This window comes from Vombatus ursinus, unplaced genomic scaffold (genome assembly GCF_900497805.2).
Source record: "Vombatus ursinus unplaced genomic scaffold, bare-nosed wombat genome assembly UNPS02011431.1, whole genome shotgun sequence".
Lineage (NCBI taxonomy): Eukaryota > Metazoa > Chordata > Mammalia > Diprotodontia > Vombatidae > Vombatus > Vombatus ursinus.
The window spans coordinates 6,198,307-6,213,717 of record NW_020951209.1 but is presented as its reverse complement, the minus strand read 5'-3'; the positions used below and the strand labels follow the sequence as shown (position 1 = coordinate 6,213,717).

At 38.7% G+C, this 15,411-nt stretch overlaps 1 pseudogene; it reads right to left on the bottom strand.

The window, feature by feature from the left end:
• Positions 1 to 13,536: 13,536 nt before the first annotated feature.
• Positions 13,537 to 13,932, bottom strand: LOC114038946 (annotated as a pseudogene).
• Between the last annotated feature and the right edge of the window lie 1,479 nt (positions 13,933 to 15,411).

Here is a 15,411-nt window from a genome sequence, read left to right as displayed (position 1 = left end):
TATCTTTTATTTTTTCTTCATTTATTGTGACCTCTCCATTTTCATTTTTTATCATATAATTTGGTTTTCTTTCTTTTTAAAAATTGAATTATCTAATGTTCATTGAGTTTTGAAAATACTGCTTGTGAGTTTTATTTATTAGTTTTTTTGTTTTCAGTCTTTGATAATCTCTTCTTTGAATTGCAATTCTATTTTGGTGCTTCAATGGGATAGCCCTTCTTATGTTCTCTTTCATTTTATGAGTCAGTTCATTCTGCTAACATTTACAGTTATAATGATTGTGTGCTTTCCTTCATCATATCTTTTATGATTTTTTTCTACCTTTGCTTCCAACCATGACTTTATAAAGAAGAGGATTATGACAAAGGAGTATACTCAGTACAAGTGACCTATGCTTGGTATAATCTATTTTCTCTCCACTCTCCCTTTTCTTTCCCCTCCACTCCAACCACTATCACATGTTCTTACTCTTTCTTTCTTTAAACCTTCTTCATGTTCTAATGTTAGATATTGTTTTGCTTATGACTAATCTCTCCCTTAATTATCCTCTCTATTATTTCTACCTGGAGAAATAATTTCTCCTGTACAAATTTCCTCCTGTTTCCCTGCTGAGATGACTGTATTACACCAAACTCTTGGGAAACACTAGGAAGGTCATTGATGAGAAAGAAAAGTTCCCATATATACCAAAATATTTATAGTAACACTCTATGTGGTATCAAGGAAATAAAAACAAAGTGTATGTTAATTGATTGGTAAATGGCTAAAAAAATTGTGGTACATGAATTTAATGGAATATTACTGTACAGTAAGAAATGATAAATATGATGAATACAGATAATAGGGACAGGCTTATATGAACTTACACAAAGTGAAGTAACCAGAACCAAGAAAGCACTATACACAATTACTGCAACAATATCAACTGGAGAAACAACCACTACAAAATAATCTAAAATGAATGTCACAAAATGACAAAGAGTAAGCATGACTCCAAAGAAGATAAATTAAGAAAAATATTTCCCTCAACTCCTTTGCAAAGTCCATGGGTGGAGAACCTTGCATATCTGTCAGATTTTTTGGATATATTGATCAGTATTGCTGATTTTTTTTCTCTTCTTCCTCTTTCAACTTTTTTTTTTTTTAACATACGAACTGGTTCTCTAGGCAAGGGGAAGTATAGTGATGGGGAAATTTAGGCAATGTAAAAACAAAAGATAGCAATAATAATTTTTTTTTTTTTAAATTATCTCCAATCTGTTCTGTATCTATCTTATATGTACCTAGTTGGTTTTTTTTTTAAACCTGTCTTCCTTTGTATTCTCAGACATTTGGAACAGTACCTGGCACATAGTAGGTGCTTAATAAATGTTTGTTGATTTAACTTGACCCATTGTCTACCTAATTAGAATGAGGACAGTGACTGAGTTTGCCTTTTTTTTATCTGTAGCACTTAGCACTTTGCCTAGTACATAGTAAAGGCTTAATAAATCCCTTTTGACTGATTAAGGAGGAAGCCAGACACTTGTGTGACCTACCTGTGTTTCTCTGGGTGTCTTGCCTGGACTGCAGTTGGACTCAACCACCTGGGGACCAGGATTTAGAGTATATCTAAGAGGGAGCCCCAATAGTAATGAAAGGTCTGAAAGATTGAATGCAACATTCTTGAATCTTCTATCTTCTATCATATGCAAGGTGGGCAGGATGATAGTAGTATGTAGAAGACTGGGCTTGGAAGCAAGAAGACCTGGGTTTAAATCCTGCTTTTGACACCTATGAGCTATGTGACCCTGAGCAAGTAACTTAATCTCTAAGAGCTCCAGACAACTCTCTAGTATTCATCTACTAAGTCATAGACAGGTTTTAATGTGCAAGGTGGGAGGCAGTTAGGTGGCGCAGTGGATGAAGCTCTGGTCTTGGAGTCAGGAGGACCTAAGTTCAAATCCAGCCTCAGACACATAACACTTACTAGCTGCGTGACCCTGGGCAAGTCACTTAACCCCGATTGCCTCACCAAAAAGCAAAAAAAAAAAAAAAATCTGCAAAGTGGAAGGGAGTTTCCCACACTGAGGAAATTACAGATTCTTTATGCATTAATATATTACATGCAAGGCTCTGCACCTAATAACAGACATCACGTTTGATCCTCACAACAACCTTCTGAGAGAGATGTTATTATCTCTCTTTTACAGATGAGGAAACAGAGGTTCAGAGAGTCTAAATTACTTGCTTTTTTCACTATACTATCCTGACTCTCTACTAGGTACCATGGGGTACAATGATGGAATTAATAATAATGATGATGATACCATTTATATATCACTTTAAAGTATGCAAAAGAACCTTACAAATATTGTCGTAATTAATCCTCACAATAATTCTACTGTTATTATCTCCATTACAGATTAAGAAAGTGAGGCAGAAAGAAGTTAAATTACTTAGCTGGGGTCAGATAGATAGTAAGTTCTTGAGGTAGGATTTGAACTCGTCTTCCTGATTCCAAGCAATCTATCCTCTGTGGCATCTAGTCCCCACCTTCAAGGTACTTACAGTTCAAAGGCCCCTATTAAATGAATACAAATAAACAGGGTACAAAGTGGAAGGATAAGGGCAAAAGAAAGCCAGACAAAATGCCATGATAAATTGGAGGAGTGGTCATGAAAAGCTTCATGGAGGAGGTGGTATCTGATTTGGGTTTCAGTGTTGCATATAGATCCTTCTTGACGAAGACTGACTAGGGGAATCATTTTCATGATATTTGTGACAGAAAGGGGACTAAGACAAGGGAAGAATTAAGGGATAATGATGAAGGTGCCTAAGGAATGTGTTCACTTTTTAGGGTTCAAATAGATGAGAAAATGCCAGGGAAGCTAGGTGGCACAATGGATTGAGCACTGACCCTGGAGTCAGTGAGTTCAAATCTTACTTACTAGCTATGTGACCCTGAGCAAGTCATTTAATCCTGATTTCCTGAAAAAAAAATACTGACTTTTTCCTGTGTTAATATATACTTTTCTCCCGATAAGCTCTAAGACAGGTTAGAGTATGTGATGGACTGACAAGTCTCTTCCTTCCTCTGAGTCTCAGATTCCTAAGGGGATTGGACTAGATCATTTCTAGCCCTCACATTCTATCATTCTGCATGTATGGGACTTGCTAACCCATGCAATTGTGAGCTCCCTGAAGACAGAGACTATAGGTTATACCTTGCACTGAAGAGCTAGCACACAGCTAGCTCAATGCTTATAATTGACTAGCCAGAATGCAGGACAAAAGAAGTCTGTGGCCTGGGATGCTAGGGCCTCATCATCTCTTGTAAAAATCACACATAATGGCTTGGGAAGGACCCAGGCACCCTCTAAGGTACTGGGTGGTGGGAAATGTAAAGGGGAGTCAGGTTCTAGAGTTATTGTCCAAATTGGCTAGGGGAGACTATGAGTTTTTGCCCCTAGGGACTGTCAGATGATTTTTCAATTTTTAAAGAAATCAACTCTCCAGGGAGCCAGAGCAACTCTGGATGTCACATTATATCAAATCACAATGGCGCCTTCCTTTCCCTAGAGAGCTCCTCAGAGATGTGGATGGAATTACCTGGATAGGAGTTACTCCCAAGCTCTTTCTCTGGTGCAAAAGAACACTATCTCCTGAGGATTTTGAAATGTCTCTGGGATATTAATTGATATTTGTTTTGCTTAGCTTTCAGTAGCACAAATGAATATATACAGTAATAAAGGCAGCTTGGTGTAGTAGAGTGAATAATAGGCTAAAATCAGAAAGACTTGTAGTCTTGACTCTGCCATATGATATGGCTAAGTCACAACTTGTCTAAGCCTAATTTTATTTGTCTGTATAGTGGAGGTGATAGCATTTCTAGGCCTATAGCCTAAAGAAATCAAAGAAAGCAGAAAAGGATCTGTGTGTTAAAAAATATTGATAGCAGCTCTTTTTAAAATGGAAAAGAAGTAGAAACTTAGGGGTGCCCATGAATTAGGGAATGGTTGGGCAAATTATCTTTATATGAATGTCATAGAATACTACTGTGCCAAGAGACATGATAAAAGGGATGGGTTCAGAGAAACCTGGGAAGACTTGTATCAACTAATTCAGGGTGAAATAAGCAGGACCAAAACAAAATATATGACAACAATATTGAAAGACAAGTAGCTATGGATGACTTAGAACTCTAATCACATTTGATTCCAGATATAACCCATTACACACGTGGTCTTGTTACAAAGATAACAGATGATAACATCCTGACAGAGAGATGATGGACTCAAGGTACAAAATAGGACATATATTTTTGGATATATCCAATGCAGGAAATATGTTTCTCTTGACTATGCACATTTCTTGCAAGGGTTTTATTTGTTTATTTTCCAGTATTAAAAAAATAAAGAGCAAAAACATTTAATAAAAAAGGACTACTCACAAGGCACTGATCCCTTCTTACCCTGAGCTGGCATGAAGCCCAGAACCCATGGCAGGTGTTATAGAGAACTGACTAATGACACTAGTCTATAACAGAATGTACACAGTGCCTGGCTGCTACAATTTCTGCATGGACTTTGAAGCTTATGTAGACACATCATAATTGGTGCCAATCTGCTGACCATGTGGTGAATAGAAGCCTTTTTGATTGACTACATTACTGGAACTGGAGGAGCGATCCAAAGGCATTAAGTAGTTAGATATTGTCCCTTCTATTGACTGGATTTCTTCAGGTCTGGTGGCATTCTGATGGGAGAAGAGAGAGACAATTCTATAAGGGGAGATACAAGTACTGATTAATCTGGGCTCATTCTCTGAGAAAGGCTGGCTACATCTCTTCAGGGTTCTATGGGATACTTGTGAAAGGAGATCCTGTTCTTACATGATTCCCCCTCTGCTAACTTCCACTGAGTAGTGCCCCAGTTTTGTTTAAAAATTAACATCAATTAACTTATAAAAAGGAACATTTAGGGCAGCTAGGTGGCACAGTGGATAGAGCACCAGCCCTGGAATCTGGAGGACCTGAGTTCAAATCTGCCCTCAGACAAATAACACTAACTGGGTGATTCTGGGCAAATCACTTAACCTAAATTGCCTCACAAAAAAAAAAAGGAACACCTACTTTGTAAATATAGCAAGAACTTAAGTACAAACATTTCCTCTCAACACTTCAGGGGCATACTCTTCCCAAGCACTGATCACATCTAGTTCGCACCCAGCTATGATATATGAGCACCTGTGTCAGCTACTTCTGGGTGAATCCCAAAGGTCACTTTTTGATACTCAAAGTTGGACCATCTGGCTGCAAACCTTGACACAGAGTCCACTCCTTGAACCCCGGTGGCTTGCTCTCTTGATCTTTCAAGAGTCACAAAGTGATAACCACCAATATTTTTCATGTAAAGTGAAAGAGCAAACTGAGACATTTAACTGAGTCTCATATTCATGAGACCTCTCCCCAATAGCACATTGTCTCTCTTCTTAGAACGCCACTAGATCTGAAGAAGTGAAGCCAAGAGAAAGGGCAGGTTCTGAACAACTAATACCTTTTGAAAGGCCCTTGAGTTTCAGTTAAGTGACTAATCAAAAAAAAAAAGGTTCCTATTCATGGCATGATTAGCAGACCAGAACCCCTTTAAATATGTCTACACATGATACAAAATCCATGTGGGAACAGCATCAACTACATAAACTAGGAACTCTACACCTGATGGTAAGTACTAGGGTCATTAACAAGTTCCCTGTAACACTTGTCATGAGTTCTTGGCTTCATGCCAACTCAAGGTAATTGGAGCCAGCCTCCCAATACAGGGGCAATAATTTTTTTATTACCTTCCTCATTAAGTTTGTTTCCAGGAGACTCTTGATTTTATGACTTTTTTTTGTTATAAGGAAGGAAAAAGCACAGAAGGCCAGAACTCACCATGACCTTATGATCACTTTAGAGGTGAAGAATCTGATGTCCACTAGAGCATTTTTTAAATTATAAAGCAGTCTATAAAATGTTGTGTGTGTGTGTGTGTGTGTGTGTGTAGGGTCTGGACCTCTGGGAACTCATTCCATTTGACAACTTGTCTGCAACTTATAGTCTAGAATTGTCAAGGATAATGGTCACCAAATGGGGCCTTACACCAAGGAGTGTGTGATCAACCAATTGTAGGGTAAGAAAGTTAGTTACCATAGCCAATTGTGGGACTAGTCTCCAACACAACAATACCTAGTTTTTTTGTTTTTTGGTTTTTTTGCAATTGGGGTTAAGTGACTTGCCCAGGGTCACACAGCTAGTGTCAAGTGTTCGGTCTGAGGCAGGATTTGAACTCAGGTCCTCCTAACTTCAGGGCCAGTGCTCTATCTACTGTGCCACCTAGCTGCCCCCCATACCTAGTTTTATTCACCCCAAATCCTCCATTATATAGGCTACCAGCTCTTCTCTCCCTCTTTTTGTGCCTTATTTTTTGCTTTTTGGGTAGTTATAATCTAACTGAGGTAGCTAGGTGGCATAGTATATAGGGCATAGGATCTGGAGTCATGAAGTCCTGAGTTCAAATTCAGCCTCAGATACTTTCTAGTTGTCATTTAATTTCTGCCTCAGTTTTTTCCTCCACAAAGTAGGGGTAATAATAGTACCTACCTCTCAGGATGGCAGTGAGATTAAAATGACTGAAATCTTAAAGCTCATAAAAATTATAGCCACTTGTCATCGTCATCATCATCATCACTATTATAATTGCTGCCCAGGCATCCACAGCAGTACTCAAGTACTGCTAGAATAATTCTGGGCACCCTCCTCTCAGTACCCCATGTCCATCAGATCACCTCATGGCTTAGAAAGCGGTCTCTGCTCTTAGGGGCAGTGACTAGTAAGTAAAAGCTCTGCCCATACCTCTTTTGGTTTTGGATAGGACAGAGTGAATCACAGATGATGAGCAGAATTAAGACAGATTGAAGATCTCATTACGTTATTCCTCCCCTCCTCCTGCCAAACCCACTCCTCTTTCCAACTTCTCCATTGATGTTGAGAACATTACTCTGCCAGTCATCCTGGTTTATAACTCTCATTTTTGATTGTTTCACTTTACCTCACCCCACATATCCAATCAGTTGCCAAATCTTTTTTTTATATCCACAACTTTCCCATCTTTCTTTCCACTACAACTCTTCTTTTTACTCATACAACCACTATCCTAGAGCAAGCCCTCAACATCTCTCCCTTGGACAGGTAATAGTTAATTAATTAATAATAAGCTAATAATTGGTCTCTGACTCGATTCACTTCCCTCCCCAATTCATCTCCCATACAACTGCCAAAATGATATACCTAAAGTTCAGATTCAACCATGTCTCTCCCTAACTTAATATATTCCAGTGATTTACCATTGAATCTAGGATCAAATATTATTTCATCATTAGCTCACCTTAAAAAGTCTATTTTTTGTATAAATTGTATAATGTCCACAATTATCAGTATGGCAGTAAAAGCATTTAATTTATAAGTAAATAAATGTGCATATATTGGTGATTTATGCTAAAAAATATTTTACTAATCACATCACCAAAATTTTTAGAAACCACTGATCTAAGGAACCTAAGAGGTTAAGTGACTTGCCTATGGTCACAGGTAGAGACAGGACTTGAACACTGGTCTCCCTAACTGCAAGGCCAAGACCTCTATTGTACACAAATGATCAATGTTCAGACTTCTCTCTCCTCATTCACTAAAATGTAAAATTTTGTGGGACAAGGAATGTTTTCATCTCTGTCTTTTGTCCCAGCACCTAGAACAGTGTCTGGTACAAGTTAAATTCATAAATGAGTTCATAAATTAAATTATCTCCATTAATGTCCTCCTAGGCAATTGGTATCCTTTCAGTTGCTGATATGTCAGAGGGAGACTGGTGTATTGCAAAAAACTCAAGAGCTGGAATAAGGGGATTGGTGCACAAATTCTGATTCTGCTAATCCCTAGGCATTGGATTTTAAGTATAACATTTTCCTTTTTGGGGACCTCAGCTTCCTTATTTATAAAGTGATAGAATTGGTTATCTAAGGTGCCTCTTAGCTTTTAATTCTGTATGATTCCTATGGAGTTAGATTATCTGCTTAAAATTTGTTGTTAAAGTTTGAAATTAATTAATAAGGGGAGGCACGAAATTTCCTTAGAGGGAAGTGATTCTAAAGACAAAATCAATTTGTATCTGACGGGATAGGAAGCTGGACTAGACCAGGGGTGGGGAACCTGAGGCCTCGAGGCCACATGTGGTCCTCTAGGTCCTCAAGTGCAACCCTTTGACTGAATCCAAACTTCACAGAACAAATCCCCTTAATAAAAGGATTTGTTCTGTAAAACTTAGACTCAGTCGACAGGCTGCACCTGAGGACCTAGAAAGCTACATGTGCCTTCGAAGCCTCAGGTTTCCCACCTCTGGACTAGGTGAACTCTGTGCCTGGGCTGGTCTGACTTTACAAGGAAAGTGAGGGACATAATTTCTACTTCATGTATACCTGAAATTTCTCTTGATTCAGCAGTCCCTTTCAGTGAGACATGAAGACAGCACGGGCAGATAAGCCCTTATGACAGTACTCACTCTCCAATCAATCACTGGAACATTAGCTTGGACTTTTGAAGCCTAGTGATTAAAAAATAAAACAAAACAAAACAAAAAAACATGTCTTGGCAGTTAAAATGAGAAGCAGTCAAGGGATTCCTCCACTAGTAGTGCTGATAAAAATTCCTTTCCTTTCCCTTCCTTTTTGCTCAAGCTTAAAAATATATGTTTGGGGTGGTGAGCATTCCAGCATGTGGTAAGGCTCCAGACTGGAAACCCTGCAGGCTACTGCTTTAAGCCTGCCTCTGTGTCTATGTCCACAGGATTTGTGCTGATGGGAGGAGCCTCAAAACAGCCGTGCCAATTAGCATTGACCCTAGTGGCCAAGGTTTCTAGAAATCCAATGGAGGTAAAGAGCCTCAGAAGAAACCCAAACCTGTTTTGTTTGTCAGGAAGTCTGAATTTGGGGAGAGGGGAGGAAACTCTTGAGTGTATTTGACCTTAGATGAGAATATGATTTATTTTCATATTCATGTTCTGGAGGATTAGACAGCTGTAATAAGAAATGTGGGGAAGGGGAAAAATACAAATCATGTGGGTCAGTTAAAATGTTTTGCATTTTTTTTTAAATTACTGCTTATAAGCTTGCTTTAATATCTTTTGTTTAAGAAAGATTTCACCAGGTCCTTCTTCCAGCCACAAAAAATAAAATAGAATAAAAATTGAGATAGGAATTTAACTCATGGTTAAAAAAAACATGCTTCCCCCTCCCCCACCGCACATGATCTCATTTCTCCTTCCTAAGAACCCTGGGAGGTAAGTTATTCTGGGGGTAGTTATTGCAGTCATTGGAGTTAAAGTATCAGATGATATCATAATATTCGTTTTGCAGAGGGAGGAAGCTGAGGTGAGAAGATCAGAACTAAGATTAATTAATTAGTTAATAAATGAACGAATGAGGGGCAGCTAGGTGGTGCGGTGGATAGAGCACCAGCCTTGAAGTCAGGAGGGCCTGAGTTCAAATCTGGCCTCAGACCAAACACTTAACACTTACTAGCTGTGTGACCCTATGCAAGTCACTTAACTCCAATTGCCTAAAAAAATAAAAAATAAATGAATGAATGAATTCTTAAAAAATTCAGTGAAGCCTGTGTGCATTATACTGTTAGGACAAGGGCCTGAAGGAGGCAAGCTTGGGTTACCATTCAAGCTTTAGTATTTTCTATACAAGAGAAGTAGAGGACTCCATATCTCATTTTTGGGAGTTTATAAGCTACCTTAGGGAAATAAGATATATGCACATGTGATAATGGGTCTACGATCATAAGATTTAGAGCTGAAAGGGACCTCAGACTTCATTTAGTTTAGAGTATCAAACTCAAATAGAAATATTGACTTAGAAAACCACACACTAACATTATCTATGTTGTATTTTATTTATCTTGTTAAATATTTCCCAATTACATTTTAATCTGATTCAGCTGCACTACTCCAGCTACACATGCCTACAGAACGCATGTTGGACACTGCTAATTTAGTCCAGCTCCTTCATTTTACTGATGAGGACCTGAAGTCCTAAGAGGTTAAGTAACTTGCCCAAGGTCACACAGGTAGGACATATCAGAGGTGGGATTAGAATCCAGGTTCTCTGTCTCTAGAGCCTGCGCTCTTTCTACTTTTTGTTGTTCAGTCGATTCAGTCATGTCTGACTCTCCATGACCCCATTTAGGTGTGGTTTTCTGGAATGGTTTTCCATTTCCTTCTCCAGCTCTTTTTGCAGATAAGGAAACTGAAGCAAAACAGGGTTAAGTTACTTGTTCAGGGTCACACAACTAGAGAGAGTCTGAGGCCAGATCTGATTTCAGGAAGATGAGTCTTCCTGACTCCAGACCCAGCACTCTATTTGCTTTGCCACCTAGCTGCCCTTTCTACTATAATACACTATTTCCCAAAATACTTAAATAAAAGTAATATAGTAGGGAATTTTTTACAATTCCTGAATTTTCCACATAACTGAAGTATATTCTTTAGGTATGGAACTTTTTTTCCCCTAATCTTTTTGGATGGAAAATCATGGACTGTGAGACAGGTATTTGGTTGACCTCTCAAAAGCCTTTTTCCCCTTTGCTTCCACAGCTACAGCTGTGTTCCAGGTGGTCAGAATTTCTGGAAGCCTGACAACTAGAGAAATGAAGTATTATTTAATGGAAAAGGCCCAAATTTAGAGTCAGAACACCTGGTTTCAAATCTTGGGTCAGTCATTTACTACTTGTGTGATCTTGGGTAAATCATTTTCCATCTCTGGGCCTTGTTTTTTTTTTTTAACTCAAAATTCCATTGTGGATCTAAATTCTATGATCCTATGATCTCATATGCGGGGGTAACACAGTGAACATAGCAGATAGTAAAATATGGTCAGAATTCAGTATTACAAGAAATCAGTATGGAATACAATGGGGAAGATTCTATGGAAGAGGTACTTGAGAAAAACTGCAAAGAGGGTAAGATGTTAAGGGAGAAAGTTGCCACAGACAGGTGAAGGGTTAAATTGGCTAACAAAAGTCATAGAATAATAAGTTCATAGATCCTTAGTTGTGGAAAGACACTTAATGATTTGTTTGTACCTACCACTCAATCCTTCTTACTATATCTCTTATTGTTTTTTTTTGTTTATTTTTTTGGCTAGGCAATTGGGTTAAGTGACTTGCCCAGGGTCACACAGCTAGTAAGTGTCAAGTGTTTGGTCTGAGGCTGAATTTGAACTCAGGTCCTCCTGAATCCAGGGCTGGTGCTCTATCCACCGTGCCACCTAGCTGCCCCTATATCTCTCATTGTACAATGAATCCTTACTCCCTCTTACTGGAAACATTGGTGTAGAACCTCCATCTTCTTTTGTTTGTTTGTTTGTTTGTTTTTTTGTTTTGTTTTTTTTAGTGAGGCAATCAGGGTTAAGTGACTTGCCCAAGGTCACACAGCTAGTACGTGTCAAGTGTTTGCTCTGAGGTCGGATTTGAACTCAGGTCCTCCTGACTTCAGGGCTGGTGCTCTATCCACTGCGCCACCTAGCTGCCCCTTTAACCTGAATATTTCTAGTGATTGGAATAATACGTTTCCATGGAAGAGATCTGAAGTAGAACATTGCCCCTGAGTTCTCTGGATGAATAGTAACATAAGATACATGTATGGCAGTGTCAGGCAATATGGTTGGCCAGATGTGGCATGAATGATATGATCTGGGATCTGGACCATACATTCTTTAAGGAAGAATGTATTACCTTTGTGGAGAGTTGGAGGAGGGCTATACCAGTGCTGCCAGCAGCCTAGCAAGGGAAAGGTAGGCAGGATCCAGCATAGTTGTGGTTGGGCAATCTCTCCTTCACTCTCTTATCTCCAAGAGGAGTACAGAGCTAGCATTATCTATCTACTACATATAACATATTTGTAGTTTAAGGGTACAATAGGGGTTCAGAATAGAAGTCACTTTTTGGGATTACTCTCAAAGGGAAGTCAACAGTTAACTTACTCTTATCATTTACCTTACTCTTAAACCCTGGTTACCCAAAAAGATGGGTATGAGTAGGTTATGAAAACAAGCAGGAAGGCTAGGATTCTTATAATCTAGCCACTGCTCAGATTTTTACAATCTAGCCAACAGGTGCTCAGATTCCTAAAGAGTCTGGCCACTATGGCTGATCTTTAATAAATCTTGTCTTTGGCTGAAAGAAGGCTTGGATGGAATTCTTTCCGGCAGGACCCTCATGTCATGATTTTGGGGTTCCAGAACCTCTAAACCTCTAGACCTTATCATATGGTTCCCTGACCAGAAATAACTGCCAAATCCCAAATTCTTCTCCAGCCAATACTGCAAGTCACAGCAACTCATGAAGACCATTTACAAAGATATGAAGGGGCTGCGATCTAATTGGGGAAGAGGGGAAATCAGGAGGAAATCAGGAATCCTTGCAATATCAAAGTTAATTCAATGAATGAATATGAAAACTAAGAAACAAAAATCAACAGCATAAAATAAGAGATGACCCCAAGAGGCAAAATGACTTGCTCAAGTAAATGGCAAAACCAGAATTTGAACCCAGGTCTTCTGACTCTGAATCTAGTGCTTATTTCAATCTCTCCCCAAATTAATAGCAATAAAATGTCACTCCTGGTGGTATTGTAGAAAAGCAGGTACATTCACTCCTTATTGGTGGAAATAAGCTAGTAGAATCTTTTTTAGAAAGCTTTAGGAAAAAAAAACACACAAAAATGATCATCCTTTTTGATAAAATAATTCCATAGATGGGAGTACACATATGCCCTGAGAATCTTAACAAAAATTACCAAAAAGAGACATCTATTTAAAAAATCTTTACAGCCATGTTATTTGTCACTGCCCAAAACAAAACAAAAACCTTTATAAAATAATATAAAGAATAATATATAATATAAATAAATAATAATATAAATGAAATGGCATTCATAAAATAATATAAAGAAAACATAATTGGAAGAAACAAGTATATATTAATTATATTCACATAAGAGGAAAAGTGAATTAGGAATAAACAAAGAATCTTGATGGAGATTTAGAGGTCTTAAAAAGTTCTGATATTAAATGCTTTCAAATTCATGCATCTCAATGTAATTGCTGCAAAGCTCGCTGGATTGATCAAAATGATGCTTACTATTAAGTTTATAATAAAATATTTTCAAAACACTCAAATGTTCCTTTAAATAGGGAATTGCCTTCAAGTATGTATTGAAGTGTTTATTTTGGCACCATCTACTAGAGACAGACAGAGAAGGGGAGAGAGAGACAGAGAGACAGAATGGAGGGAGCATAAATGCCCCTTGCCTTTCATTGTTAATAACATCACTTTCTTTATGGTTCATCTCTTTCAAAGATACATTCTTACTATGGATTTTTCCCTTTTTTTGGTTTTGTTTTGTTTTTCAGAGTCGTAAGCAGCTTTATTGGGAACAGATAGAAAGTACCAGGGAATTAGGAGTTGGCATTGGGGCCCTTCTTGCCAAAGGTGAGCACTATGTTGACAAAGCGTCGGTTGTACTGCATCCTCCTCTTAGCACGCCCAGTCTTCTTCTTCTTCTCCTGCTTGGCCACCTTGGGAGTCTGACCCCTCATTTTTCCAGCTCGGGCCAAAGAGCCACGGACTTTACCTCTGAGCATCCGAGCAGTCACTTTCAGAGTGGCCAGAGGCTCTACCGCACATTGCCCCAAGATGGCTTCAAACTCCAGCGGGGAGCTACCTAGAAGCAGGACCTGGTCCTCGGGAGCGATGCCTTCCAGGGATGCCACATCTGGGCGACGGTCTCCTGCCCGGTCACCTCGAGGGTGTGCAGGGCCTGCAGGCAGACAAACAGCTGCATGGTGGCGACTCGGACATGGTAGTCCTGCTTCTGCTGCGGCGAAGATGGAGACCAGAAAGCTTACTAGGGATTTTTCAAGTGGCTATTAGTACCCAAATATTCTGACCTCTAGTGTTATGATAGGATATCAAATTACCCTAATAACTTTGTAAAAATATATTTTAATTATTTCATTAAATATTCCCAATTACATGCAAAAATTTTAACAATCATATTTTAAAATTTTGAGTTCATAGAGCACTGGCCCTGAAGTCAGGAAGACCTGAGTTCAAATCCAGCCTCAGACCAAACACTTGACACTAGCTGTGTGACCCTGGGCAAGTCACTTAACCCCAATTGCCTAAAAATAAAAAAAAAAAATTTTGAGTTCAAAATTCCCTGCCTCCCCCTAACCCCACCTTGAGAAATCAAGCAATTTAATATCAATTATGCATGTGAACATGTATACAAAATTAGCCATGTTGCAAAAGAAAACAGACAAAAAATAAAACAAGAAAAATAATGAAAAAAAATTAAGTATTAAAAAAAGCAGGAAACATGAATTGGAGAAGTTATGCAGATTAGGGTAAACATAGAATACATTATGAATGATATATTGATACATTATTGATGAAATGATGTATTGATATAAATGAACTTTGATGGGATCAAGATAAGATCTCAGTTTAACCAAGGAGAGATGGAGTAATCTCACCAAGGCAATTCCATTTTTGGTGTTCTTTAGAGTTTCAGGCACTGGTAATTAAGAGATACATTGTTGTGGTTTTGGTGGTGCTGGCTTCCCCACTATCTGTGGCTCTGGGAAGATCTCTAGTCCATCATTCAATAGTTTGACCAGCTCTCTCAAAGTCCTCTACTGAAGTGGCCTTTCTCTACTCTAGTATGCAGTGTTGTTAGCTCAGGGGTCTCTCTGCCAGTCAGGAATCACATTTCTCTTTCCCTGCACAAAGCACACTGTATTTCAGGGCTACCCCTCAGGAAAACCTCCACAGACCTTGAAGTGTCTGTGACTACAGTAAAAAATGGAGAGGCACATATTAGTTATGAGCACACATAACCAACAAGGAACTTAAGAGGAACAGTAATGAAAGATGTTATCAAGGAAATGTATTGTTGGAAGAGAAGATGGGTTGGCCATGTGGAAAAGATGAGGAATGAAAATTGAATGGCCAAGTGCTAGCTATGCTTGTATTTTCATAATGTCAGGAGAAAGTAAGAAACATATTGTGAGATTCCCTGAGGTGAACCTATGGGAAGATGTAGATAGTAGGTATGGATGGGTTTGAATCTGCATCCTTTGGAGGGAGCATCCAGATTGATGAACTTACGTCTTCATTTGAGTATTTGAATCAATATTTAATAGTCATTTACTACAAAGTCCCATGTCTATGCCTCCTAATCATGACATCAGGGTGATATCTCAAAGGTTTTACTAGTAGAACCTCTTGCAGTTTCTCCCATGCTGGAAAGCATGTTTTCAGAGAAATAT